The following is a 6,000-nucleotide window of genomic DNA, read 5'->3' as shown; positions in this document are numbered from 1 at the left end:
CTTTCTTAAATCGGGCAGGGTTTGCCTAAAAGTTAAAATATCTTGCCGATCCCATGGTTGGTAAACCCAGTTGTACACAACCCTCCCTTTTGCATCTGCGTGGTTGATATCATCGTTTGTTCCCTGACCTCTTGGGGGAACCCAGTAGGGGGCGGCTTCTCTGATAGGCATCATAGTGTTGGCTGCTTCTAATGAGGGCTCAATCGTCTCAGGGACTGTGACCTTGACCTCTGGTTTCTGTTCCGCGAGGTGGCGGAAAACCTCAAGCGTTTGCATGAAGAGGTCCGTCACATCGCTCTCAGTCCCATCTCCAACATTGACCCTTCTATATAGAGTTGTCAGTTTTGCAGGACCCTTATTCTGGTACCTATCTTCATATGCGTTCAGGGTGTGGTAGCTGAACCGTAAAATGAAATGCCGTCTGTGACTGCCGGCATGTGAATTATGCATATTCATCGTATATTCTTCGCTCTCCTTCCGTTCTACCAGGGTCTTTGCTATCTGGTCGATTCCATCCCGCTCATCTTTGCTCAACCTATTTGGTCTGGCTGTTAGCTGTTTGCCAGTCTCGAGTTCATCTGGTGTTGTTACCAATGCGGCTGGTGCGAAGGCCGTAAGAGCCGGGGCACTAGCGCTAGAGTCACCCACGCCTGCACTTTGAACTGGTGAGTGTTGTGCTAGAGGTGGGCAGGGAGCATATGGAGGAGGCATGTAGATAATTGGAGGACCAAGCAGTAACTCGTCATTTGCCCGCTGTTTGGAGGGCATCTCCGGGTAGAGCGCAGGGGTGGTCCTGACAGGGCATTGGCCTGCCAGTCCTGATTCTTGTGTTTGTTTAACTTCCTCTCTTCTTCTTATTTCTTCATCTAGTTCTTTTGCGGCCAGATGGGATGTTTTTCGTAATTCTTTCACTATTTTTGCTTCTTCTCTTTTCCTTCGCTGTTCTGCTTCTTTGCGCCACATGCCAATACTATCGAGCATAGTGGGCGTTGCCTTATTTATTTTTACAGCTGCTTCTAGTGTTTTTATTTTATTTTCATCAAAAGAACCTATCAGTGGCCACTGACTTTCAGGATCCTTTTTGGTATATTTATGCCATAACTTACTATAAGCTATGGCGACTAGTCCTTGCTTAGTAAACATGTCCTTATTAGGGGTGCCTTCCAGTGGAGCTGGATGGTTCATCTCTGATAAGCGGTCCGGGTTGACCCAACTACTAACCAATGGGGAGAAGATAGGCATGACGGATTACAATGGGGGGCAAAAGCCTGCACTACCTATCTTTTCACTACTTGCAAAGACTGGACAGAATATTCTATTCTACGCTGTTTGCAAATAGAGAATACCTCCAGAAAGAACCAATTCCAAACAGTCAATGTTTGGACAAACAATCAATCAATGAGGAACGAAATAGGCACGACGTGTTAAAGGTTTGCGTTACCTACCCTTCACTATCTGCAAAGGGAGAGAGAATATTCCTATTCTTCCCCGTTTGCAGGCAGAGAAGATCCTTTAAGAGAACCAACTTCGAACAATTCAATGCTCGATTCAATCAATCAATGGGGAGAAAAATAGGCACGGCAGATTACAATGGGGGACAAAAGTCCGCGTTACCTATCCTTCACTATCTGCAAAGACTAAACAGAGTATGGCGATTCTGTGCTTGTTTGCAAATAGAGAATCTCTCAGAAACAGTCAATAAGTAATACTAGTATTTTCAAACAATCAATCAATCAATTTCGCAATTTGTCGTGTGTCACGACCTTACCCGGACCGCATGGACAGTTTCTCGTCTTCCGCTTCCAGCGCCCGATCGTCCTCTACTCTCTGTTGCTATCGCGGCACTCCTGGTGGTTCCCAGTCAGGACCGTAGATCACTCGGGAGAGGTCTGCTCGGAATCAGTGAAGTTCAGATGATCGGCTGTCAGACGAGGGTCTATCGGACAGGAGCTCTCCCGATCGTTGCAGTCGTTCACTCTGTCGTCGGGACCTCTCCCACTGGATCCACGTGTCGCTGATGGGCCCCGCGTTTGGGACGCCAATTGATAAAGATCAATTCAAAATGGTCAGGCGATTTCAGTTGATGTTTCCTAAGTTAAATTTGCCCGGCGTAAAAACGCCTCTAATACCATACGAAGTTATTCAATAAAGAGGCAGGCGCTGGAGACAGGAAGACAGGAAACAAGTTTTATTCCGACGGAGTAGAACACATCAGATCGGACAACAAGGTATCGTCTCGAGGTGCTCTCTCAGCCTCTTTGAGACCTGCTCTTTTATACACTGGTTTAAGACATGTGAACGTTCTTTATTACAACAAGGACATTGTGAAGTATGAGAACGACATCCCCGGCACCCCTCAGTTCCGGCCCCTTCCTACACATGACAACAGTAGAGGCCCTTTCCCCTCATATGATTGGGAGGGGGCTATCACGCAGCTGAGTGTTCTGCCGATTCCTTTGGAATGTGTGTGCCTGATCGAATCTCAGGGGGTGGGGAGGTCATGATCAATAGTGGCTCCTTTCAGGAAAAGCGAGTGCATACAGTAGTGGGCAATAAACTATATCCTCGGGCTAAAGGCTGACCAGCGGTTCGTACAGGCAGTCGGGCTCAGAGGAAGGGGTCATCAAAGGAGGGGTATTCATGGACGGAAAGGAGGAGTTGGTCAGGCGCGGGGTGTGATTCCCTGAGACAGAGTCATGGGAGGGGAGGGTTCATGACTTGTGCATGTGAGTGCAGGGGTAGCCAGGGTGCGCGGAGAAGGCTTGCAAGGTTCAGGGAAGTGTGCTGACGGGCGATCGTGAACAGGGAGACCATGGTACCTAAAATGGCTGTCGTGTATGCTCATACGTGAGTCTGCAAGATGGCGTAGATGATGTTCAGCACATGAACTAAAATTCCACACACAACACTCTAGTCCTCGCAGGGAACCGTAGAAACAGGTACTATCACTAACACAGTTCCAAAATGAACAGAAATGAGACACAAAAACAGTTTACAATATTTATTGAAACTATTGTTCTATATTATGAAGCACTTGTGCTGCAACTAGAAAATATACACAACTTAATAATGTGAGTAACATCACCAATTAGCAGTACACAATGAAAAGCCCTATCATGGTTATTGGTATATCTGCCTAAGCCTAGCCTCACAAAAATATGCTAAAGATCTCTGGGATGGCGATCCAGATACCTGGCATTTGCCATTAGCTGGTCTGCATCTCAGATTGCGTAAAGCTGGCGCTCTTGTTCCTGGACCTCTTCTCTGCTAAAAATCCTCTTCTCTATGTTCAAAACAGCAAGTCCAAATGTATATGATAAGAAATGCCCTACTCATAAACAGCAGCTGGGTCTCTTCTATTGTGTCTAGTTATTAGTGTCCTACCACAGAAAATGCCAGTGTACAATGTTGTTTGACCTTGTACTAAACGTTCATACTGAATCTCAGCAAAAAGCAGAGCAAGAAAACGTGCAGCCTATTTCTAAAATATTAGTGTGGCACAAAAATAAGCATGTTATTTCATTACATGTGGAAAGCAAACACAGCCTACAACTTGTGCAGTGTGCACATTTGGGCTTATATAAAGGAAAACTACAGTAGGTGTTACAGGGTAATCACAATATAATCTTATGATAATTCAGTATCACTCCTACAGATGGAATACATGTGCCAAAAATGTCCCCAACAATTTCATTAGCACTGGCACCTCCTATGGATCAATTTTCTCCTCTTACTGAATCATCAAGATGTCCCACATGATAGATTTACAGAAATACTATCCTCATAAAACATATTGGGTAACCTATAGTAAGCATGTTTCCCACAGATGTAGTAAACTCCAGAAACAATTGGAACCTCTCCATCTAAATGCAATCCCAAATTTCCACGGGTTTCAAACGTATGATCCTATCCACTGTTCCCCACAAAATTTGTGTCTAACTTGGATCTTTTAGTGTAAACTCACAATTTCCTAGGTGTCGTCAGTCAAATGCTAATGCTGCTATATTTCCTGCTACTTTATGCTCAATCTCTTCTTTGACCCAATTAGGTGAATTTGCATGATTTGCTGCACTATCCATTATATTTCTCCCCCCTGTCCTCTAATGAATCCACAAATTTCTTCTCAACGTCTGTTATTATACAAGTCAAATATTGTCTGTGACCATAAGCAGTGTCTTATGTCATGGTTGGTTTAAAGAAATGTCCAACAATCTCCAGTGTTTTAGTATCAGGCTGATGATTCTAATACTTCAACAAAGGAACTTCTGAAAAAACTAAATCATAACTCGAAAAATAATATTGGAAATTACCCTTGCCATAGAAAGGACTCATCAGCAAACTATAGGCCCACCATAAGTTAGAGGAAGATGATGAAACATATTACCATCTACAGTAGAGGCAGACAATTGCATACATACATACACAACAATCCCTAGTATTCAAAGTGTCAACATACTCATACAACAACTTAGAGAAAGCATTCAGTGAATAATTTCCTGTAGATGTATCTACATGCAAGTCTTTCTCATCAAATGCAGGCAAGATATTGTCAGTAGGTAGTGGTGCTTTAGGAACAATTGTGGATCTAATCTCTCCTGTAATTGAAGGTCTATACAGGCTCAATCCTACAAGCAAAGCAATTAATACAATGGTATCAACAACGAACACTCCTGTCAGTATAAACCTATGTCTAAAACTATTGTTAGGCTCCATGACTTCTCAAAAGTGTGTAACGGAGCAGCTGCAGAGTCTTCTCTGTCGGGCTCCACCTGTGCAAACTTGCTAAATCAAAGTTCATGCAATGGAATGCAGTCTCTTTCTTTATTTACAAGGTCTTTGTGAGTCTTTCTTAGCCCTACTACGTGTTCTTCTAAATGCAACCTTACACTCCTTCAGCAGATTTGGGCCTACGTGCCCTTCTTTCTTCCCTACAAAACCTATTTAAATGTCTCTAATAGTTCGCAGTTCAATGTTCAGAAAATAGTAAATCAATCAAAAACTGGACCCACTGATTCACTGGCAAAGTAAATCTGAAATGTAGTTCAATCACAAAGTTCCGTTTAAGGAGGCTCAGACGAAACTGGACTGTTCTAGGAAACGTTCCTGCACTCTCTCTTACAGTCATTGGCAGCAAAGTATATCCATTCAGGTGAGGAGTACCTTCGACAGGGTACTTTAGCTCTTTTTTTTCAAAATTCATTTGATTGCATTTTCCAAAAAAGCACAGAACAGACAATTATACAACTTGTGAGGCTCAACATAGTCTTGACACAAGCCTCATTAGATAGATGCAGAAATAACACATCTTCCCTACAAGTTCTCGGCGATACCTTTACAAGAATCAGGTGCAACTTCCCCCATTATTAGCTTGCATATGTTGCATATCAATCCCATGTCTCACAAGGCACATTTGCAAAGATGAACAAGATCCAACAAAATGACCCAAAATAAAAAACACTTAAACATTTCAGTGGCACTTATTAGCTGGATTGATCTTGGTAGAGTGTGAAGCGGGCAGAGCCCGACCAAGGAGAAGGTCAGAAGATCCCCCACCCTGAAAAGGGGGGAGCAGGGCCACACAGGCAGGGAGGAGCCAGAGCCCCAAGATCCGCAACCCCCTGGAGGGCCTAACAGGAACTGATTTTGCTAGGCTTGAAAGAGATGCAGGGCCCCCAGTCTGGGACCTTAGGCACAAAGTGGCAAACCTTCTGAGAGATACCCCACCAACAGACTACAAATATATTCAAACCCTTTACGGGAGTTTGTGATAATGTCAGTCATACGGCCAGAGCACGCCATAGCTACGCATGCCAGTGAGTCAGGGAGGGGGCTTCTGGTTTCTTCCAGGCTGCTCTCACTGCCATTTTGGCCTCGCCCAAACATAGCCACATAATAGAACGGTCCCCCACGGTTTGGTGATTCTAGCTGGGGTCACGCAGCCTTAGTAGGACATGCTCCAGGGAAACCGAAATTGTGTAGCCTAAAATCTGTCTGTTTAGA

This window comes from Lissotriton helveticus, chromosome 8, assembly GCF_964261635.1.
Source record: "Lissotriton helveticus chromosome 8, aLisHel1.1, whole genome shotgun sequence".
In the NCBI taxonomy this organism is placed as follows: Eukaryota; Metazoa; Chordata; class Amphibia; order Caudata; family Salamandridae; genus Lissotriton; species Lissotriton helveticus.
This window is presented reverse-complemented; position numbering follows the sequence as displayed.